The 17500-nt window shown below is 50.3% G+C and overlaps 39 non-coding genes and 9 pseudogenes across 39 annotated transcripts in view; all 48 read right to left on the bottom strand.

The window, feature by feature from the left end:
- The window catches only part of LOC128476614 (5S ribosomal RNA), a 119-nt gene extending 113 nt beyond the window's left edge, over positions 1 to 6 (bottom strand). Inside the window, exon 1 of the ribosomal RNA XR_008347619.1 lies at positions 1 to 6. This exon is cut by the window's left edge and continues 113 nt beyond it. This is a non-coding gene — a ribosomal RNA (5S ribosomal RNA).
- Positions 7 to 239: 233 nt separating this feature from the next.
- On the bottom strand, positions 240 to 348 carry LOC128479931 (uncharacterized; annotated as a pseudogene).
- A 275-nt stretch (positions 349 to 623) lies between these two features.
- LOC128476158 (5S ribosomal RNA) lies at positions 624 to 742 on the bottom strand. The gene has a single exon (XR_008347180.1). It is a non-coding gene; the product is annotated as a 5S ribosomal RNA (ribosomal RNA).
- A 242-nt stretch (positions 743 to 984) lies between these two features.
- LOC128476159 (5S ribosomal RNA) lies at positions 985 to 1103 on the bottom strand. Its single transcript, XR_008347181.1, has one exon. It is a non-coding gene; the product is annotated as a 5S ribosomal RNA (ribosomal RNA).
- A 231-nt stretch (positions 1104 to 1334) lies between these two features.
- Positions 1335 to 1453, bottom strand: LOC128477237 (5S ribosomal RNA). Its single transcript, XR_008348219.1, has one exon. It is a non-coding gene; the product is annotated as a 5S ribosomal RNA (ribosomal RNA).
- A 227-nt stretch (positions 1454 to 1680) lies between these two features.
- On the bottom strand, positions 1681 to 1799 carry LOC128478618 (5S ribosomal RNA). The gene has a single exon (XR_008349526.1). It is a non-coding gene; the product is annotated as a 5S ribosomal RNA (ribosomal RNA).
- Positions 1800 to 2080: 281 nt separating this feature from the next.
- On the bottom strand, positions 2081 to 2199 carry LOC128477175 (5S ribosomal RNA). Its single transcript, XR_008348157.1, has one exon. It is a non-coding gene; the product is annotated as a 5S ribosomal RNA (ribosomal RNA).
- A 242-nt stretch (positions 2200 to 2441) lies between these two features.
- Positions 2442 to 2560, bottom strand: LOC128477616 (5S ribosomal RNA). The gene has a single exon (XR_008348578.1). It is a non-coding gene; the product is annotated as a 5S ribosomal RNA (ribosomal RNA).
- A 261-nt stretch (positions 2561 to 2821) lies between these two features.
- On the bottom strand, positions 2822 to 2940 carry LOC128478006 (5S ribosomal RNA). Its single transcript, XR_008348949.1, has one exon. It is a non-coding gene; the product is annotated as a 5S ribosomal RNA (ribosomal RNA).
- Positions 2941 to 3203: 263 nt separating this feature from the next.
- LOC128476848 (5S ribosomal RNA) lies at positions 3204 to 3322 on the bottom strand. Its single transcript, XR_008347842.1, has one exon. It is a non-coding gene; the product is annotated as a 5S ribosomal RNA (ribosomal RNA).
- Positions 3323 to 3561: 239 nt separating this feature from the next.
- Positions 3562 to 3670, bottom strand: LOC128480638 (uncharacterized; annotated as a pseudogene).
- A 302-nt stretch (positions 3671 to 3972) lies between these two features.
- On the bottom strand, positions 3973 to 4081 carry LOC128480640 (uncharacterized; annotated as a pseudogene).
- Positions 4082 to 4395: 314 nt separating this feature from the next.
- On the bottom strand, positions 4396 to 4514 carry LOC128477270 (5S ribosomal RNA). The gene has a single exon (XR_008348251.1). It is a non-coding gene; the product is annotated as a 5S ribosomal RNA (ribosomal RNA).
- A 260-nt stretch (positions 4515 to 4774) lies between these two features.
- On the bottom strand, positions 4775 to 4893 carry LOC128477272 (5S ribosomal RNA). Its single transcript, XR_008348252.1, has one exon. It is a non-coding gene; the product is annotated as a 5S ribosomal RNA (ribosomal RNA).
- A 242-nt stretch (positions 4894 to 5135) lies between these two features.
- Positions 5136 to 5254, bottom strand: LOC128476160 (5S ribosomal RNA). Its single transcript, XR_008347182.1, has one exon. It is a non-coding gene; the product is annotated as a 5S ribosomal RNA (ribosomal RNA).
- A 255-nt stretch (positions 5255 to 5509) lies between these two features.
- LOC128476161 (5S ribosomal RNA) lies at positions 5510 to 5628 on the bottom strand. The gene has a single exon (XR_008347183.1). It is a non-coding gene; the product is annotated as a 5S ribosomal RNA (ribosomal RNA).
- Positions 5629 to 5889: 261 nt separating this feature from the next.
- LOC128480752 (5S ribosomal RNA) lies at positions 5890 to 6008 on the bottom strand. Its single transcript, XR_008350540.1, has one exon. It is a non-coding gene; the product is annotated as a 5S ribosomal RNA (ribosomal RNA).
- A 236-nt stretch (positions 6009 to 6244) lies between these two features.
- Positions 6245 to 6363, bottom strand: LOC128477931 (5S ribosomal RNA). Its single transcript, XR_008348878.1, has one exon. It is a non-coding gene; the product is annotated as a 5S ribosomal RNA (ribosomal RNA).
- Positions 6364 to 6595: 232 nt separating this feature from the next.
- On the bottom strand, positions 6596 to 6704 carry LOC128479932 (uncharacterized; annotated as a pseudogene).
- A 291-nt stretch (positions 6705 to 6995) lies between these two features.
- Positions 6996 to 7114, bottom strand: LOC128480844 (5S ribosomal RNA). Its single transcript, XR_008350628.1, has one exon. It is a non-coding gene; the product is annotated as a 5S ribosomal RNA (ribosomal RNA).
- Positions 7115 to 7356: 242 nt separating this feature from the next.
- On the bottom strand, positions 7357 to 7475 carry LOC128478813 (5S ribosomal RNA). The gene has a single exon (XR_008349714.1). It is a non-coding gene; the product is annotated as a 5S ribosomal RNA (ribosomal RNA).
- A 239-nt stretch (positions 7476 to 7714) lies between these two features.
- Positions 7715 to 7833, bottom strand: LOC128478004 (5S ribosomal RNA). Its single transcript, XR_008348947.1, has one exon. It is a non-coding gene; the product is annotated as a 5S ribosomal RNA (ribosomal RNA).
- Positions 7834 to 8054: 221 nt separating this feature from the next.
- On the bottom strand, positions 8055 to 8163 carry LOC128480287 (uncharacterized; annotated as a pseudogene).
- A 363-nt stretch (positions 8164 to 8526) lies between these two features.
- LOC128477239 (5S ribosomal RNA) lies at positions 8527 to 8645 on the bottom strand. The gene has a single exon (XR_008348221.1). It is a non-coding gene; the product is annotated as a 5S ribosomal RNA (ribosomal RNA).
- Positions 8646 to 8872: 227 nt separating this feature from the next.
- Positions 8873 to 8991, bottom strand: LOC128476922 (5S ribosomal RNA). Its single transcript, XR_008347913.1, has one exon. It is a non-coding gene; the product is annotated as a 5S ribosomal RNA (ribosomal RNA).
- A 224-nt stretch (positions 8992 to 9215) lies between these two features.
- Positions 9216 to 9334, bottom strand: LOC128479261 (5S ribosomal RNA). The gene has a single exon (XR_008350144.1). It is a non-coding gene; the product is annotated as a 5S ribosomal RNA (ribosomal RNA).
- A 245-nt stretch (positions 9335 to 9579) lies between these two features.
- On the bottom strand, positions 9580 to 9698 carry LOC128478446 (5S ribosomal RNA). The gene has a single exon (XR_008349364.1). It is a non-coding gene; the product is annotated as a 5S ribosomal RNA (ribosomal RNA).
- Positions 9699 to 9952: 254 nt separating this feature from the next.
- Positions 9953 to 10071, bottom strand: LOC128476162 (5S ribosomal RNA). Its single transcript, XR_008347184.1, has one exon. It is a non-coding gene; the product is annotated as a 5S ribosomal RNA (ribosomal RNA).
- Positions 10072 to 10293: 222 nt separating this feature from the next.
- LOC128476663 (5S ribosomal RNA) lies at positions 10294 to 10412 on the bottom strand. The gene has a single exon (XR_008347666.1). It is a non-coding gene; the product is annotated as a 5S ribosomal RNA (ribosomal RNA).
- A 244-nt stretch (positions 10413 to 10656) lies between these two features.
- On the bottom strand, positions 10657 to 10775 carry LOC128476163 (5S ribosomal RNA). Its single transcript, XR_008347185.1, has one exon. It is a non-coding gene; the product is annotated as a 5S ribosomal RNA (ribosomal RNA).
- A 217-nt stretch (positions 10776 to 10992) lies between these two features.
- On the bottom strand, positions 10993 to 11101 carry LOC128479933 (uncharacterized; annotated as a pseudogene).
- A 255-nt stretch (positions 11102 to 11356) lies between these two features.
- On the bottom strand, positions 11357 to 11475 carry LOC128477275 (5S ribosomal RNA). Its single transcript, XR_008348255.1, has one exon. It is a non-coding gene; the product is annotated as a 5S ribosomal RNA (ribosomal RNA).
- A 236-nt stretch (positions 11476 to 11711) lies between these two features.
- Positions 11712 to 11830, bottom strand: LOC128478814 (5S ribosomal RNA). Its single transcript, XR_008349715.1, has one exon. It is a non-coding gene; the product is annotated as a 5S ribosomal RNA (ribosomal RNA).
- Positions 11831 to 12081: 251 nt separating this feature from the next.
- LOC128477273 (5S ribosomal RNA) lies at positions 12082 to 12200 on the bottom strand. The gene has a single exon (XR_008348253.1). It is a non-coding gene; the product is annotated as a 5S ribosomal RNA (ribosomal RNA).
- A 221-nt stretch (positions 12201 to 12421) lies between these two features.
- Positions 12422 to 12530, bottom strand: LOC128480289 (uncharacterized; annotated as a pseudogene).
- A 258-nt stretch (positions 12531 to 12788) lies between these two features.
- On the bottom strand, positions 12789 to 12907 carry LOC128476664 (5S ribosomal RNA). The gene has a single exon (XR_008347667.1). It is a non-coding gene; the product is annotated as a 5S ribosomal RNA (ribosomal RNA).
- Positions 12908 to 13170: 263 nt separating this feature from the next.
- On the bottom strand, positions 13171 to 13289 carry LOC128476638 (5S ribosomal RNA). The gene has a single exon (XR_008347641.1). It is a non-coding gene; the product is annotated as a 5S ribosomal RNA (ribosomal RNA).
- Positions 13290 to 13506: 217 nt separating this feature from the next.
- Positions 13507 to 13625, bottom strand: LOC128479453 (5S ribosomal RNA). Its single transcript, XR_008350329.1, has one exon. It is a non-coding gene; the product is annotated as a 5S ribosomal RNA (ribosomal RNA).
- Positions 13626 to 13858: 233 nt separating this feature from the next.
- Positions 13859 to 13977, bottom strand: LOC128477316 (5S ribosomal RNA). The gene has a single exon (XR_008348296.1). It is a non-coding gene; the product is annotated as a 5S ribosomal RNA (ribosomal RNA).
- Positions 13978 to 14211: 234 nt separating this feature from the next.
- LOC128476164 (5S ribosomal RNA) lies at positions 14212 to 14330 on the bottom strand. Its single transcript, XR_008347186.1, has one exon. It is a non-coding gene; the product is annotated as a 5S ribosomal RNA (ribosomal RNA).
- A 248-nt stretch (positions 14331 to 14578) lies between these two features.
- Positions 14579 to 14697, bottom strand: LOC128476165 (5S ribosomal RNA). The gene has a single exon (XR_008347187.1). It is a non-coding gene; the product is annotated as a 5S ribosomal RNA (ribosomal RNA).
- Positions 14698 to 14942: 245 nt separating this feature from the next.
- Positions 14943 to 15061, bottom strand: LOC128477340 (5S ribosomal RNA). The gene has a single exon (XR_008348318.1). It is a non-coding gene; the product is annotated as a 5S ribosomal RNA (ribosomal RNA).
- Positions 15062 to 15279: 218 nt separating this feature from the next.
- LOC128480453 (uncharacterized) lies at positions 15280 to 15388 on the bottom strand (annotated as a pseudogene).
- A 342-nt stretch (positions 15389 to 15730) lies between these two features.
- LOC128476167 (5S ribosomal RNA) lies at positions 15731 to 15849 on the bottom strand. Its single transcript, XR_008347189.1, has one exon. It is a non-coding gene; the product is annotated as a 5S ribosomal RNA (ribosomal RNA).
- A 227-nt stretch (positions 15850 to 16076) lies between these two features.
- On the bottom strand, positions 16077 to 16195 carry LOC128478815 (5S ribosomal RNA). Its single transcript, XR_008349716.1, has one exon. It is a non-coding gene; the product is annotated as a 5S ribosomal RNA (ribosomal RNA).
- Positions 16196 to 16425: 230 nt separating this feature from the next.
- LOC128479233 (5S ribosomal RNA) lies at positions 16426 to 16544 on the bottom strand. The gene has a single exon (XR_008350116.1). It is a non-coding gene; the product is annotated as a 5S ribosomal RNA (ribosomal RNA).
- Positions 16545 to 16783: 239 nt separating this feature from the next.
- LOC128479934 (uncharacterized) lies at positions 16784 to 16892 on the bottom strand (annotated as a pseudogene).
- A 232-nt stretch (positions 16893 to 17124) lies between these two features.
- LOC128477580 (5S ribosomal RNA) lies at positions 17125 to 17243 on the bottom strand. The gene has a single exon (XR_008348543.1). It is a non-coding gene; the product is annotated as a 5S ribosomal RNA (ribosomal RNA).
- Between the last annotated feature and the right edge of the window lie 257 nt (positions 17244 to 17500).

The following is a 17500-nucleotide window of genomic DNA, read 5'->3' on the forward strand; positions in this document are numbered from 1 at the left end:
GCAGGTGTGAAAGCTCTTTATTTTACTTTTCTTATTCTGTTGCTGCTGCTGCTGCTGCTGCTGCTGCTGCTGCTGCTGCTGCTGCTGCTGCTGCTGCTGCTTGTCGTCAGACAGAAAGAATTATAAGCCCTGGGACAGGACAGAGAAGGTGAGAAGGTTCAAATAAGGGTTTAAAGCTTTGATGATGAGCAAGAAACACATGGCAAAAAGCTCTCCCCGGACTGTGAGAAAAAATTAAAAGCCTACAACACCTGGTATTCCCAGGCGGTCTCCCATCCAGGTACTAACCAGGCCCAACCCTGCTTAGCTTCCGAGATCAGGCGCTTTCAGGGTGGTATGGCCGCAGGTGTGAAAGTTTTTTATTTTACTTCTCTTATTCTGTTGCTGCTGCTGCTGCTGCTGCTGCTGCTGCTGCTGCTGCTGCTGCTGCTGCTGCTGCTGCTGCTGCTGCTGCTGCTGCTGCTGCTGCTGCTGCTGCTGCTGCTTGTCGTCAGACAAAAAGAATTATAAGCCCTGGGACAGGACAGAGAAGGTGAGAAGGTTCAAATAAGGGTTTAAAGCTTTGATGATGAGCAAGAAACACATGGCAAAAAGCTCTTCCCGGACTGTGAGAAAAAATTAAAAGCCTACAACACCTGGTATTCCCAGGCGGTCTCCCATCCAGGTACTAACCAGGCCCAACCCTGCTTAGCTTCCGAGATCAGACGAGATCGGGCGCTTTCAGGGTGGTATGGCCGCAGGTGTGAAAGTTTTTTATTTTACTTCTCTTATTCTGCTGCTGCTGCTGCTGCTGCTGCTGCTGCTGCTGCTGCTGCTGCTGCTGCTGCTGCTGCTGCTGCTGCTGCTTGTCGTCAGACAGAAAGAATTATAAGCCCTGGGACAGGACAGAGAAGGTGAGAAGGTTCAAATAAGGGTTTAAAGCTTTGATGATGAGCAAGAAACACATGGCAAAAAGCTCTCCCCGGACTGTGAGAAAAAATTAAAAGCCTACAACACCTGGTATTCCCAGGCGGTCTCCCATCCAGGTACTAACCAGGCCCAACCCTGCTTAGCTTCCGAGATCAGACGAGATCGGGCGCTTTCAGGGTGGTATGGCCGCAGGTGTGAAAGTTTTTTATTTTACTTCTCTTATTCTGTTGCTGCTGCTGCTGCTGCTGCTGCTGCTGCTGCTGCTGCTGCTGCTGCTGCTGCTGCTGCTTGTCGTCAGACAAAAAGAATTATAAGCCCTGGGACAGGACAGAGAAGGTGAGAAGGTTCAAATAAGGGTTTAAAGCTTTGATGATGAGCAAGAAACACATGGCAAAAAGCTCTCCCCGGACTGTGAGAAAAGAAAAAGCCTACAACACCTGGTATTCCCAGGCGGTCTCCCATCCAGGTACTAACCAGGCCCAACCCTGCTTAGCTTCCGAGATCAGACGAGATCAGGCGCTTTCAGGGTGGTATGGCCGCAGGTGTGAAAGCTCTTTATTTTACTTTTCTTATTCTGTTGCTGCTGCTGCTGCTGCTGCTGCTGCTGCTGCTGCTGCTGCTTGTGCTGCTGCTTGTCGTCAGACAGAAAGAATTATAAGCCCTGGGACAGGACAGAGAAGGTGAGAAGGTTCAAATAAGGGTTTAAAGCTTTGATGATGAGCAAGAAACACATGGCAAAAAGCTCTCCCCGGACTGTGAGAAAAAATTAAAAGCCTACAACACCTGGTATTCCCAGGCGGTCTCCCATCCAGGTACTAACCAGGCCCAACCCTGCTTAGCTTCCAAGATCAGACGAGATCGGGCGCTTTCAGGGTGATATGGCCGCAGGTGTGAAAGTTTTTTATTTTACTTCTCTTATTCTGTTGCTGCTGCTGCTGCTGCTGCTGCTGCTGCTGCTGCTGCTGCTGCTGCTGCTGCTGCTGCTGCTGCTGCTGCTGCTGCTGCTGCTGCTGCTGCTGCTGCTGCTGCTGCTTGTCGTCAGACAAAAAGAATTATAAGCCCTGGGACAGGACAGAGAAGGTGAGAAGGTTCAAATAAGGGTTTAAAGCTTTGATGATGAGCAAGAAACACATGGCAAAAAGCTCTCCCCGGACTGTGAGAAAAAATTAAAAGCCTACAACACCTGGTATTCCCAGGCGGTCTCCCATCCAGGTACTAACCAGGCCCAACCCTGCTTACCTTCCGAGATCAGACGAGATCGGGCGCTTTCAGGGTGGTATGGCCGCAGGTGTGAAAGTGTTTTATTTTACTTCTCTTATTCTGTTGCTGCTGCTGCTGCTGCTGCTGCTGCTGCTGCTGCTGCTGCTGCTGCTGCTGCTGCTGCTGCTGCTGCTTGTCGTCAGACAAAAAGAATTATAAGCCCTGGGACAGGACAGAGAAGGTGAGAAGGTTCAAATAAGGGTTTAAAGCTTTGATGATGAGCAAGAAACACATGGCAAAAAGCTCTCCCCGGACTGTGAGAAAAAATTAAAAGCCTACAACACCTGGTATTCCCAGGCAGTCTCCCATCCAGGTACTAACCAGGCCCAACCCTGCTTAGCTTCCGAGATCAGACGAGATCGGGCGCTTTCAGGGTGGTATGGCTGCAGGTGTGAAAGTTTTTTATTTTACTTCTCTTATTCTGTTGCTGCTGCTGCTGCTGCTGCTGCTGCTGCTGCTGCTGCTGCTGCTGCTGCTGCTGCTGCTGCTGCTGCTGCTGCTGCTGCTGCTGCTGCTTGTCGTCAGACAAAAAGAATTATAAGCCCTGGGACAGGACAGAGAAGGTGAGATGGTTCAAATAAGGGTTTAAAGCTTTGATGATGAGCAAGAAACATGGCAAAAAGCTCTCCCCGGACTGTGAGAAAAAATTAAAAGCCTACAACACCTGGTATTCCTAGGCGGTCTCCCATCCCGGTACTAACCAGGCCCAACCCTGCTTAGCTTCCGAGATCAGACGAGATCGGGCGCTTTAAGGGTGGTATGGCCGCAGGTGTGAAAGTTTTTTATTTTACTTCTCTTATTCTGTTGCTGCTGCTGCTGCTGCTGCTGCTGCTGCTGCTGCTGCTGCTGCTGCTGCTGCTGCTGCTGCTGCTGCTGCTGCTGCTGCTGCTGCTGCTTGTCGTCAGACAAAAAGAATTATAAGCCCTGGGACAGGACAGAGAAGGTGAGAAGGTTCAAATAAGGGTTTAAAGCTTTGATGATGAGCAAGAAACACATGGCAAAAAGCTCTCCCCGGACTGTGAGAAAAAATTAAAAGCCTACAACACCTGGTATTCCCAGGCGGTCTCCCATCCAGGTACTAACCAGGCCCAACCCTGCTTAGCTTCCGAGATCTGACGAGATCGGGCGCTTTCAGGGTGGTATGGCCGCAGATGTGAAAGTTTTTTATTTTACTTCTCTTATTCTGTTGCTGCTGCTGCTGCTGCTGCTGCTGCTGCTGCTGCTGCTGCTGCTGCTGCTGCTGCTGCTGCTGCTTGTCGTCAGACAAAAAGAATTATAAGCCCTGGGACAGGACAGAGAAGGTGAGAAGGTTCAAATAAGGGTTTAAAGCTTTGATGATGAGCAAGAAACACATGGCAAAAAGCTCTCCCCGGACTGTGAGAAAAAATTAGAAGCCTACAACACCTGGTATTCCCAGGCGGTCTCCCATCCAGGTACTAACCAGGCCCAACGCTGCTTAGCTTCCGAGATCAGACGCTTTCAGGGTGGTATGGCCGCAGGTGTGAAAGTTTTTTATTTTACTTCTCTTATTCTGTTGCTGCTGCTGCTGCTGCTGCTGCTGCTGCTGCTGCTGCTGCTGCTGCTGCTGCTGCTGCTGCTGCTGCTGCTGCTGCTGCTGCTGCTGCTGCTGCTGCTGCTGCTGCTGCTGCTGCTGCTGCTGCTGCTTGTCGTCAGACAAAAAGAATTATAAGCCCTGGGACAGGACAGAGAAGGTGAGAAGGTTCAAATAAGGGTTTAAAGCTTTGATGATGAGCAAGAAACACATGGCAAAAAGCTCTCCCCGGACTGTGAGAAAAAATTAAAAGCCTACAACACCTGGTATTCCCAGGCGGTCTCCCATCCAGGTACTAACCAGGCCCAACGCTGCTTAGCTTCCGAGATCAGACGCTTTCAGGGTGGTATGGCCGCAGGTGTGAAAGTTTTTTATTTTACTTCTCTTATTCTGTTGCTGCTGCTGCTGCTGCTGCTGCTGCTGCTGCTGCTGCTGCTGCTGCTGCTGCTGCTGCTGCTGCTGCTGCTGCTGCTGCTGCTGCTGCTGCTGCTGCTGCTGCTGCTGCTGCTGCTGCTGCTGCTGCTGCTGCTGCTGCTTGTCGTCAGACAAAAAGAATTATAAGCCCTGGGACAGGACAGAGAAGGTGAGAAGGTTCAAATAAGGGTTTAAAGCTTTGATGATGAGCAAGAAACACATGGCAAAAAGCTCTCCCCGGACTGTGAGAAAAAATTAAAAGCCTACAACACCTGGTATTCCCAGGCGGTCTCCCATCCAGGTACTAACCAGGCCCAACCCTGCTTAGCTTCCGAGATCAGACGAGATCGGGCGCTTTCAGGGTGGTGTGGCCGCAGGTGTGAAAGTTTTTTATTTTACTTCTCTTATTCTGTTGCTGCTGCTGCTGCTGCTGCTGCTGCTGCTGCTGCTGCTGCTGCTGCTGCTGCTGCTGCTGCTGCTGCTGCTGCTGCTGCTGCTGCTTGTCGTCAGACAAAAAGAATTATAAGCCCTGGGACAGGACAGAGAAGGTGAGAAGGTTCAAATAAGGGTTTAAAGCTTTGATGATGAGCAAGAAACACATGGCAAAAAGCTCTCCCCGGACTGTGAGAAAAAATTAAAAGCCTACAACACCTGGTATTCCCAGGCGGTCTCCCATCCAGGTACTAACCAGGCCCAACCCTGCTTAGCTTCCGAGATCAGACGAGATCGGGCGCTTTCAGGGTGGTGTGGCCGCAGGTGTGAAAGTTTTTTATTTTACTTCTCTTATTCTGTTGCTGCTGCTGCTGCTGCTGCTGCTGCTGCTGCTGCTGCTGCTGCTGCTGCTGCTGCTGCTGCTGCTGCTTGTCGTCAGACAAAAAGAATTATAAGCCCTGGGACAGGACAGAGAAGGTGAGAAGGTTCAAATAAGGGTTTAAAGCTTTGATGATGAGCAAGAAACACATGGCAAAAAGCTCTCCCCGGACTGTGAGAAAAAATTAAAAGCCTACAACACCTGGTATTCCCAGGCGGTCTCCCATCCAGGTACTAACCAGGCCCAACCCTGCTTAGCTTCCGAGATCAGACGAGATCGGGCGCTTTCAGGGTGGTATGGCCGCAGGTGTGAAAGTTTTTTATTTTACTTCTCTTATTCTGTTGCTGCTGCTGCTGCTGCTGCTGCTGCTGCTGCTGCTGCTGCTGCTGCTGCTGCTGCTGCTGCTGCTGCTGCTGCTGCTGCTGCTTGTCGTCAGACAAAAAGAATTATAAGCCCTGGGACAGGACAGAGAAGGTGAGAAGGTTCAAATAAGGGTTTAAAGCTTTGATGATGAGCAAGAAACACATGGCAAAAAGCTCTCCCCGGACTGTGAGACAAGAAAAAGCCTACAACACCTGGTATTCCCAGGCGGTCTCCCATCCAGGTACTAACCAGGCCCAACCCTGCTTAGCTTCCGAGATCAGACGAGATCGGGCGCTTTCAGGGTGGTATGGCCGCAGGTGTGAAAGTTTTTTATTTTACTTCTCTTATTCTGTTGCTGCTGCTGCTGCTGCTGCTGCTGCTGCTGCTGCTGCTGCTGCTGCTGCTGCTGCTGCTGCTGCTGCTGCTGCTGCTGCTGCTGCTGCTTGTCGTCAGACAAAAAGAATTATAAGCCCTGGGACAGGACAGAGAAGGTGAGAAGGTTCAAATAAGGGTTTAAAGCTTTGATGATGAGCAAGAAACACATGGCAAAAAGCTCTCCCCGGACTGTGAGACAAGAAAAAGCCTACAACACCTGGTATTCCCAGGCGGTCTCCCATCCAGGTACTAACCAGGCCCAACCCTGCTTAGCTTCCGAGATCAGACGAGATCGGGCGCTTTCAGGGTGGTATGGCCGTAGGTGTGAAAGTTTTTTATTTTACTTCTCTTATTCTGTTGCTGCTGCTGCTGCTGCTGCTGCTGCTGCTGCTGCTGCTGCTGCTGCTGCTGCTGCTGCTGCTTGTCGTCAGACAGAAAGAATTATAAGCCCTGGGACAGGACAGAGAAGGTGAGAAGGTTCAAATAAGGGTTTAAAGCTTTGATGATGAGCAAGAAATACATGGCAAAAAGCTCTCCCCGGACTGTGAGAAAAAATTAAAAGCCTACAACACCTGGTATTCCCAGGCGGTCTCCCATCCAGGTACTAACCAGGCCCAACCCTGCTTAGCTTCCGAGATCAGACAAGATCGGGCGCTTTCAGGGTGGTATGGCCGCAGGTGTGAAAGTTTTTATTTTACTTCTCTTATTCTGTTGCTGCTGCTGCTGCTGCTGCTGCTGCTGCTGCTGCTGCTGCTGCTGCTGCTGCTGCTGCTTGTCGTCAGACAGAAAGAATTATAAGCCCTGGGACAGGACAGAGAAGGTGAGAAGGTTCAAATAAGGGTTTAAAGCTTTGATGATGAGCAAGAAACACATGGCAAAAAGCTCTCCCCGGACTGTGAGAAAAAATTAAAAGCCTACAACACCTGGTATTCCCAGGCGGTCTCCCATCCAGGTACTAACCAGGCCCAACCCTGCTTAGCTTCCGAGATCAGGCGCTTTCAGGGTGGTATGGCCGCAGGTGTGAAAGTTTTTTATTTTACTTCTCTTATTCTGTTGCTGCTGCTGCTGCTGCTGCTGCTGCTGCTGCTGCTGCTGCTGCTGCTGCTGCTGCTGCTGCTGCTGCTGCTGCTGCTGCTGCTGCTGCTGCTGCTGCTGCTGCTGCTGCTGCTGCTGCTTGTCGTCAGACAAAAAGAATTATAAGCCCTGGGACAGGACAGAGAAGGTGAGAAGGTTCAAATAAGGGTTTAAAGCTTTGATGATGAGCAAGAAACACATGGCAAAAAGCTCTCCCCGGACTGCGAGACAAGAAAAAGCCTACAACACCTGGTATTCCCAGGCGGTCTCCCATCCAGGTACTAACCAGGCCCAACCCTGCTTAGCTTCCGAGATCAGACGAGATCGGGCGCTTTCAGGGTGGTATGGCCGTAGGTGTGAAAGTTTTTTATTTTACTTCTCTTATTCTGTTGCTGCTGCTGCTGCTGCTGCTGCTGCTGCTGCTGCTGCTGCTGCTGCTGCTGCTGCTGCTGCTGCTGCTTGTCGTCAGACAGAAAGAATTATAAGCCCTGGGACAGGACAGAGAAGGTGAGAAGGTTCAAATAAGGGTTTAAAGCTTTGATGATGAGCAAGAAACACATGGCAAAAAGCTCTCCCCGGACTGTGAGAAAAAATTAAAAGCCTACAACACCTGGTATTCCCAGGCGGTCTCCCATCCAGGTACTAACCAGGCCCAACGCTGCTTAGCTTCCGAGATCAGACGAGATCAGGCGCTTTCAGGGTGGTATGGCCGCAGGTGTGAAAGTTTTTTATTTTACTTCTCTTATTCTGTTGCTGCTGCTGCTGCTGCTGCTGCTGCTGCTGCTGCTGCTGCTGCTGCTGCTGCTGCTGCTGCTGCTTGTCGTCAGACAGAAAGAATTATAAGCCCTGGGACAGGACAGAGAAGGTGAGAAGGTTCAAATAAGGGTTTAAAGCTTTGATGATGAGCAAGAAACACATGGCAAAAAGCTCTCCCCGGACTGTGAGAAAAAATTAAAAGCCTACAACACCTGGCATTCCCAGGCGGTCTCCCATCCAGGTACTAACCAGGCCCAACCCTGCTTAGCTTCCGAGATCAGACGAGATCGGGCGCTTTCAGGGTGGTGTGGCCGCAGGTGTGAAAGTTTTTTATTTTACTTCTCTTATTCTGTTGCTGCTGCTGCTGCTGCTGCTGCTGCTGCTGCTGCTGCTGCTGCTGCTTGTCGTCAGACAAAAAGAATTATAAGCCCTGGGACAGGACAGAGAAGGTGAGAAGGTTCAAATAAGGGTTTAAAGCTTTGATGATGAGCAAGAAACACATGGCAAAAAGCTCTCCCCGGACTGTGAGAAAAAATTAAAAGCCTACAACACCTGGTATTCCCAGGCGGTCTCCCATACAGGTACTAACCAGGCCCAACCCTGCTTAGCTTCCGAGATCAGGCGCTTTCAGGGTGGTATGGCCGCAGGTGTGAAAGTTTTTTATTTTACTTCTCTTATTCTGTTGCTGCTGCTGCTGTTGCTGCTGCTGCTGTTGCTGCTGCTGCTGTTGCTGCTGCTGCTGTTGCTGCTGCTGCTGTTGCTGCTGCTGCTGTTGCTGCTGCTGCTGTTGCTGCTGCTGCTGCTGCTGCTGCTGTTGCTGCTGCTGCTGTTGCTGCTGCTGCTGCTGCTGCTGCTGCTGCTGCTGCTGCTGCTGCTTGTCGTCAGACAGAAAGAATTATAAGCCCTGGGACAGGACAGAGAAGGTGAGAAGGTTCAAATAAGGGTTTAAAGCTTTGATGATGAGCAAGAAACACATGGCAAAAAGCTCTCCCCGGACTGCGAGACAAGAAAAAGCCTACAACACCTGGTATTCCCAGGCGGTCTCCCATCCAGGTACTAACCAGGCCCAACCCTGCTTAGCTTCCGAGATCAGACGAGATCAGGCGCTTTCAGGGTGGTATGGCCGCAGGTGTGAAAGTTTTTTATTTTACTTCTCTTATTCTGTTGCTGCTGCTGCTGCTGCTGCTGCTGCTGCTGCTGCTGCTGCTGCTGCTGCTGCTTGTCGTCAGACAAAAAGAATTATAAGCCCTGGGACAGGACAGAGAAGGTGAGAAGGTTCAAATAAGGGTTTAAAGCTTTGATGATGAGCAAGAAACACATGGCAAAAAGCTCTCCCCGGACTGTGAGAAAAAATTAAAAGCCTACAACACCTGGTATTCCCAGGCGGTCTCCCATCCAGGTACTAACCAGGCCCAACCCTGCTTAGCTTCCGAGATCAGACGAGATCGGGCGCTTTCAGGGTGGTATGGCCACAGGTGTGAAAGTTTTTTATTTTACTTCTCTTATTCTGTTGCTGCTGCTGCTGCTGCTGCTGCTGCTGCTGCTGCTGCTGCTGCTGCTGCTTGTCGTCAGACAGAAAGAATTATAAGCCCTGGGACAGGACAGAGAAGGTGAGAAGGTTCAAATAAGGGTTTAAAGCTTTGATGATGAGCAAGAAACGCATGGCAAAAAGCTCTCCCCGGACTGTGAGAAAAAATTAAAAGCCTACAACACCTGGTATTCCCAGGCGGTCTCCCATCCAGGTACTAACCAGGCCCAACGCTGCTTAGCTTCCGAGATCAGACGAGATCAGGCGCTTTCAGGGTGGTACGGCCGCAGGTGTGAAAGTTTTTTATTTTACTTCTCTTATTCTGTTGCTGCTGCTGCTGCTGCTGCTGCTGCTGCTGCTGCTGCTGCTGCTGCTGCTGCTGCTGCTGCTGCTGCTGCTTGTCGTCAGACAGAAAGAATTATAAGCCCTGGGACAGGACAGAGAAGGTGAGAAGGTTCAAATAAGGGTTTAAAGCTTTGATGATGAGCAAGAAACACATGGCAAAAAGCTCTCCCCGGACTGTGAGAAAAAATTAAAAGCCTACAACACCTGGTATTCCCAGGCAGTCTCCCATCCAGGTACTAACCAGGCCCAACCCTGCTTAGCTTCCGAGATCAGACGAGATCGGGCGCTTTCAGGGTGGTGTGGCCGCAGGTGTGAAAGTTTTTTATTTTACTTCTCTTATTCTGTTGCTGCTGCTGCTGCTGCTGCTGCTGCTGCTGCTGCTGCTGCTGCTGCTGCTGCTGCTGCTGCTGCTGCTGCTGCTGCTGCTTGTCGTCAGACAAAAAGAATTATAAGCCCTGGGACAGGACAGAGAAGGTGAGAAGGTTCAAATAAGGGTTTAAAGCTTTGATGATGAGCAAGAAACACATGGCAAAAAGCTCACCCCGGACTGTGAGAAAAAATTAAAAGCCTACAACACCTGGTATTCCCAGGCGGTCTCCCATCCAGGTACTAACCAGGCCCAACCCTGCTTAGCTTCCGAGATCAGACGAGATCGGGCGCTTTCAGGGTGGTATGGCCGCAGGTGTGAAAGTTTTTTATTTTACTTCTCTTATTCTGTTGCTGCTGCTGCTGCTGCTGCTGCTGCTGCTGCTGCTGCTGCTGCTGCTGCTTGTCGTCAGACAAAAAGAATTATAAGCCCTGGGACAGGACAGAGAAGGTGAGAAGGTTCAAATAAGGGTTTAAAGCTTTGATGATGAGCAAGAAACACATGGCAAAAAGCTCTCCCCGGACTGTGAGACAAGAAAAAGCCTACAACACCTGGTATTCCCAGGCGGTCTCCCATCCAGGTACTAACCAGGCCCAACCCTGCTTAGCTTCCGAGATCAGACGAGATCGGGCGCTTTCAGGGTGGTATGGCTGCAGGTGTGAATTTTTTTATTTTACTTCTCTTATTCTGTTGCTGCTGCTGCTGCTGCTGCTGCTGCTGCTGCTGCTGCTGCTGCTGCTGCTGCTGCTGCTGCTGCTGCTGCTTGTCGTCAGACAGAAAGAATTATAAGCCCTGGGACAGGACAGAGAAGGTGAGAAGGTTCAAATAAGGGTTTAAAGCTTTGATGATGAGCAAGAAACACATGGCAAAAAGCTCTCCCCGGACTGTGAGAAAAAATTAAAAGCCTACAACACCTGGTATTCCCAGGCGGTCTCCCATCCAGGTACTAACCAGGCCCAACCCTGCTTAGCTTCCGAGATCAGACGAGATCGGGCGCTTTCAGGGTGGTATGGCCGCAGGTGTGAAAGTTTTTATTTTACTTCTCTTATTCTGTTGCTGCTGCTGCTGCTGCTGCTGCTGCTGCTGCTGCTGCTGCTGCTTGTCGTCAGACAGAAAGAATTATAAGCCCTGGGACAGGACAGAGAAGGTGAGAAGGTTCAAATAAGGGTTTAAAGCTTTGATGATGAGCAAGAAACACATGGCAAAAAGCTCTCCCCGGACTGTGAGAAAAAATTAAAAGCCTACAACACCTGGTATTCCCAGGCGGTCTCCCATCCAGGTACTAACCAGGCCCAACCCTGCTTAGCTTCCGAGATCAGGCGCTTTCAGGGTGGTATGGCCGCAGGTGTGAAAGTTTTTTATTTTACTTCTCTTATTCTGTTGCTGCTGTTGCTGCTGTTGCTGCTGTTGCTGCTGTTGCTGCTGTTGCTGCTGTTGCTGCTGCTGCTGCTGCTGCTGCTGCTGCTTGTCGTCAGACAAAAAGAATTATAAGCCATGGGACAGGACAGAGAAGGTGAGAAGGTTCAAATAAGGGTTTAAAGCTTTGATGATGAGCAAGAAACACATGGCAAAAAGCTCTCCCCGGACTGCGAGACAAGAAAAAGCCTACAACACCTGGTATTCCCAGGCGGTCTCCCATCCAGGTACTAACCAGGCCTAACCCTGCTTAGCTTCCGAGATCAGACGAGATCGGGCGCTTTCAGGGTGGTATGGCCGTAGGTGTGAAAGTTTTTTATTTTACTTCTCTTATTCTGTTGCTGCTGCTGCTGCTGCTGCTGCTGCTGCTGCTGCTGCTGCTGCTGCTGCTGCTGCTGCTGCTTGTCGTCAGACAGAAAGAATTATAAGCCCTGGGACAGGACAGAGAAGGTGAGAAGGTTCAAATAAGGGTTTAAAGCTTTGATGATGAGCAAGAAACACATGGCAAAAAGCTCTCCCCGGACTGTGAGAAAAAATTAAAAGCCTACAACACCTGGTATTCCCAGGCGGTCTCCCATCCAGGTACTAACCAGGCCCAACGCTGCTTAGCTTCCGAGATCAGACGAGATCAGGCGCTTTCAGGGTGGTATGGCCGCAGGTGTGAAAGTTTTTTATTTTACTTCTCTTATTCTGTTGCTGCTGCTGCTGCTGCTGCTGCTGCTGCTGCTGCTGCTGCTGCTGCTGCTGCTGCTGCTGCTGCTGCTGCTGCTGCTTGTCGTCAGACAGAAAGAATTATAAGCCCTGGGACAGGACAGAGAAGGTGAGAAGGTTCAAATAAGGGTTTAAAGCTTTGATGATGAGCAAGAAACACATGGCAAAAAGCTCTCCCCGGACTGTGAGAAAAAATTAAAAGCCTACAACACCTGGTATTCCCAGGCGGTCTCCCATCCAGGTACTAACCAGGCCCAACCCTGCTTAGCTTCCGAGATCAGACGAGATCGGGCGCTTTCAGGGTGGTGTGGCCGCAGGTGTGAAAGTTTTTTATTTTACTTCTCTTATTCTGTTGCTGCTGCTGCTGCTGCTGCTGCTGCTGCTGCTGCTGCTGCTGCTGCTTGTCGTCAGACAAAAAGAATTATAAGCCCTGGGACAGGACAGAGAAGGTGAGAAGGTTCAAATAAGGGTTTAAAGCTTTGATGATGAGCAAGAAACACATGGCAAAAAGCTCTCCCCGGACTGTGAGAAAAAATTAAAAGCCTACAACACCTGGTATTCCCAGGCGGTCTCCCATACAGGTACTAACCAGGCCCAACCCTGCTTAGCTTCCGAGATCAGGCGCTTTCAGGGTGGTATGGCCGCAGGTGTGAAAGTTTTTTATTTTACTTCTCTTATTCTGTTGCTGCTGTTGCTGCTGCTGCTGCTGCTGCTGCTGCTGCTGCTGCTGCTGCTGCTGCTGCTGCTGCTGCTGCTGCTGCTGCTGCTGCTTGTCGTCAGACAGAAAGAATTATAAGCCCTGGGACAGGACAGAGAAGGTGAGAAGGTTCAAATAAGGGTTTAAAGCTTTGATGATGAGCAAGAAACACATGGCAAAAAGCTCTCCCCGGACTGTGAGAAAAGAAAAAGCCTACAACACCTGGTATTCCCAGGCGGTCTCCCATCCAGGTACTAACCAGGCCCAACCCTGCTTAGCTTCCGAGATCAGACGAGATCGGGCGCTTTCAGGGTGGTATGGCTGCAGGTGTGAAAGTTTTTTATTTTACTTCTCTTATTCTGTTGCTGCTGCTGCTGCTGCTGCTGCTGCTGCTGCTGCTGCTGCTGCTGCTGCTGCTGCTGCTGCTGCTGCTGCTGCTGCTGCTGCTGCTGCTTGTCGTCAGACAGAAAGAATTATAAGCCCTGGGACAGGACAGAGAAGGTGAGAAGGTTCAAATAAGGGTTTAAAGCTTTGATGATGAGCAAGAAACACATGGCAAAAAGCTCTCCCCGGACTGTGAGAAAAAATTAAAAGCCTACAACACCTGGTATTCCCAGGCGGTCTCCCATCCAGGTACTAACCAGGCCCAACCCTGCTTAGCTTCCGAGATCAGACGAGATCGGGCGCTTTCAGGGCGGTATGGCCGCAGGTGTGAAAGTTTTTATTTTACTTCTCTTATTCTGTTGCTGCTGCTGCTGCTGCTGCTGCTGCTGCTGCAGCTGCTGCTGCTTGTCGTCAGACAGAAAGAATTATAAGCCCTGGGACAGGACAGAGAAGGTGAGAAGGTTCAAATAAGGGTTTAAAGCTTTGATGATGAGCAAGAAACACATGGCAAAAAGCTCTCCCCGGACTGTGAGAAAAAATTAAAAGCCTACAACACCTGGTATTCCCAGGCGGTCTCCCATCCAGGTACTAACCAGGCCCAAACCTGCTTAGCTTCCGAGATCAGACGAGATTGGGCGCTTTCAGGGTGGTGTGGCCGCAGGTGTGAAAGTTTTTCATTTTACTTCTCTTATTCTGTTGCTGCTGCTGCTGCTGCTGCTGCTGCTGCTGCTGCTGCTGCTGCTGCTGCTGCTGCTGCTTGTCGTCAGACAAAAAGAATTATAAGCCCTGGGACAGGACAGAGAAGGTGAGAAGGTTCAAATAAGGGTTTAAAGCTTTGATGATGAGCAAGAAACACATGGCAAAAAGCTCTCCCCGGACTGTGAGAAAAAATTAAAAGCCTACAACACCTGGTATTCCCAGGCGGTCTCCCATACAGGTACTAACCAGGCCCAACCCTGCTTAGCTTCCGAGATCAGACGAGATCGGGCGCTTTCAGGGTGGTATGGCCGCAGGTGTGAAAGTTTTTTATTTTACTTCTCTTATTCTGCTGCTGCTGCTGCTGCTGCTGCTGCTGCTGCTGCTGCTGCTGCTGCTGCTGCTGCTGCTGCTGCTTGTCGTCAGACAGAAAGAATTATAAGCCCTGGGACAGGACAGAGAAGGTGAGAAGGTTCAAATAAGGGTTTAAAGCTTTGATGATGAGCAAGAAACACATGGCAAAAAGCTCTCCCCGGACTGTGAGACAAGAAAAAGCCTACAACACCTGGTATTCCCAGGCGGTCTCCCATCCAGGTACTAACCAGGCCCAACCCTGCTTAGCTTCCGAGATCAGACGAGATCGGGCGCTTTCAGGGTGGTATGGCCGCAGGTGTGAAAGTTTTTTATTTTACTTCTCTTATTCTGTTGCTGTTGCTGCTGCTGCTGCTGCTGCTGCTGCTGCTGCTGCTGCTGCTGCTGCTGCTGCTGCTGCTGCTGCTGCTTGTCGTCAGACAGAAAGAATTATAAGCCCTGGGACAGGACAGAGAAGGTGAGAAGGTTCAAATAAGGGTTTAAAGCTTTGATGATGAGCAAGAAACACATGGCAAAAAGCTCTCCCCGGACTGTGAGAAAAAATTAAAAGCCTACAACACCTGGTATTCCCAGGCGGTCTCCCATCCAGGTACTAACCAGGCCCAACCCTGCTTAGCTTCCGAGATCAGACGAGATCGGGCGCTTTCAGGGTGGTATGGCCGCAGGTGTGAAAGTTTTTATTTTACTTCTCTTATTCTGTTGCTGCTGCTGCTGCTGCTGCTGCTGCTGCTGCTGCTGCTGCTGCTGCTGCTGCTGCTGCTGCTGCTGCTGCTGCTTGTCGTCAGACAGAAAGAATTATAAGCCCTGGGACAGGACAGAGAAGGTGAGAAGGTTCAAATAAGGGTTTAAAGCTTTGATGATGAGCAAGAAACACATGGCAAAAAGCTCTCCCCGGACTGTGAGACAAGAAAAAGCCTACAACACCTGGTATTCCCAGGCGGTCTCCCATCCAGGTACTAACCAGGCCCAACCCTGCTTAGCTTCCGAGATCAGACGAGATCAGGCGCTTTCAGGGTGGTATGGCTGCAGGTGTGAAAGTTTTTTATTTTACTTCTCTTATTCTGTTGCTGCTGCTGCTGCTGCTGCTGCTGCTGCTGCTGCTGCTGCTGCTTGTCGTCAGACAGAAAGAATTATAAGCCCTGGGACAGGACAGAGAAGGTGAGAAGGTTCAAATAAGGGTTTAAAGCTTTGATGATGAGCAAGAAACACATGGCAAAAAGCTCTCCCCGGACTGTGAGAAAAAATTAAAAGCCTACAACACCTGGTATTCCCAGGCGGTCTCCCATCCAGGTACTAACCAGGGCCAACCCTGCTTAGCTTCCGAGTTCAGGCGCTTTCAGGGTGGTATGGCTGCAGGTGTGAAAGTTTTTTATTTTACTTCTCTTATTCTGCTGCTGCTGCTGCTGCTGCTGCTGCTGCTGCTGCTGCTGCTGCTGCTGCTGCTGCTGCTGCTGCTGCTGCTGCTGCTGCTGCTGCTGCTGCTGCTGCTGCTGCTGCTGCTGCTGCTGCTGCTGCTGCTGCTGCTGCTGCTGCTGCTGCTGCTGCTGCTGCTGCTGCTGCTGCTTGTCGTCAGACAGAAAGAATTATAAGCCCTGGGACAGGACAGAGAAGGTGAGAAGGTTCAAATAAGGGTTTAAAGCTTTGATGATGAGCAAGAAACACATGGCAAAAAGCTCTCCCCGGACTGTGAGACAAGAAAAAGCCTACAACACCTGGTATTCCCAGGCGGTCTCCCATCCAGGTACTAACCAGGCCCAACCCTGCTTAGCTTCCGAGATCAGACGAGATCGGGCGCTTTCAGGGTGGTATGGCCGCAGGTGTGAAAGTTTTTTATTTTACTTCTCTTATTCTGTTGCTGCTGCTGCTGCTGCTGCTGCTGCTGCTGCTGCTGCTGCTGCTGCTGCTGCTTGTCGTCAGACAGAAAGAATTATAAGCGCTGGGACAGGACAGAGAAGGTGAGAAGGTTCAAATAAGGGTTTAAAGCTTTGATGATGAGCAAGAAACACATGGCAAAAAGCTCTCCCCGGACTGTGAGAAAAAATTAAAAGCCTACAACACCTGGTATTCCCAGGCGGTCTCCCATCCAGGTACTAACCAGGCCCAACGCTGCTTAGCTTCCGAGATCAGACGAGATCAGGCGCTTTCAGGGTGGTATGGCCGCAGGTGTGAAAGTTTTTTATTTTACTTCTCTTATTCTGTTGCTGCTGCTGCTGCTGCTGCTGCTGCTGCTGCTGCTGCTGCTGCTGCTGCTGCTGCTTGTCGTCAGACAAAAAGAATTATAAGCCCTGGGACAGGACAGAGAAGGTGAGAAGGTTCAAATAAGGGTTTAAAGCTTTGATGATGAGCAAGAAACACATGGCAAAAAGCTCTCCCCGGACTGTGAGAAAAAATTAAAAGCCTACAACACCTGGTATTCCCAGGCGGTCTCCCATCCAGGTACTAACCAGGCCCAACGCCGCTTAGCTTCCGAGATCAGACAAGATCGGGCGCTTTCAGGGTGGTATGGCCGCAGGTGTGTAAGTTTTTTATTTTACTTCTCTTATTCTGTTGCTGCTGCTGCTGCTGCTGCTGCTGCTGCTGCTGCTGCTGCTGCTGCTGCTGCTGCTGCTGCTGCTTGTCGTCAGACAGAAAGAATTATAAGCCCTGGGACAGGACAGAGAAGGTGAGAAGGTTCAAATAAGGGTTTAAAGCTTTGATGATGAGCAAGAAACACATGGCAAAAAGCTCTCCCCGGACTGTGAGAAAAAATTAAAAGCCTACAACACCTGGTATTCCCAGGCGGTCTCCCATCCAGGTACTAACCAGGCCCAACCCTGCTTAGCTTCCGAGATCAGGCGCTTTCAGGGTGGTATGGCCGCAGGTGTGAAAGTTTTTATTTTACTTCTCTTATTCTGTTGCTGCTGCTGTTGCTGCTGTTGCTGCTGCTGCTGCTGCTGCTGCTGCTGCTGCTGCTGCTTGTCGTCAGACAGAAAGAATTATAAGCCCTGGGACAGGACAGAGAAGGTGAGAAGGTTCAAATAAGGGTTTAAAGCTTTGATGATGAGCAAGAAACACATGGCAAAAAGCTCTCCCCGGACTGTGAGAAAAAATTAAAAGCCTACAACACCTGGTATTCCCAGGCGGTCTCCCATCCAGGTACTAACCAGGCCCAACCCTGCTTAGCTTCCAAGATCAGACGAGATCGGGCGCTTTCAGGGTGGTATGGCCGCAGGTGTGAAAGTTTCTTATTTTACTTCTCTTATTCTGTTGCTGCTGCTGCTGCTGCTGCTGCTGCTGCTGCTGCTGCTGCTGCTGCTGCTGCTGCTGCTGCTGCTGCTGCTGCTGCTGCTGCTGCTGCTTGTCGTCAGACAAAAATAATTATAAGCCCTGGGACAGGACAGAGAAGGTGAGAAGGTTCAAATAAGGGTTTAAAGCTTTGATGATGAGCAAGAAACACATGGCAAAAAGCTCTCCCCGGACTGTGAGAAAAA

The sequence above is a fragment of the Spea bombifrons genome, chromosome 2 (genome assembly GCF_027358695.1).
Source record: "Spea bombifrons isolate aSpeBom1 chromosome 2, aSpeBom1.2.pri, whole genome shotgun sequence".
Lineage (NCBI taxonomy): Eukaryota > Metazoa > Chordata > Amphibia > Anura > Pelobatidae > Spea > Spea bombifrons.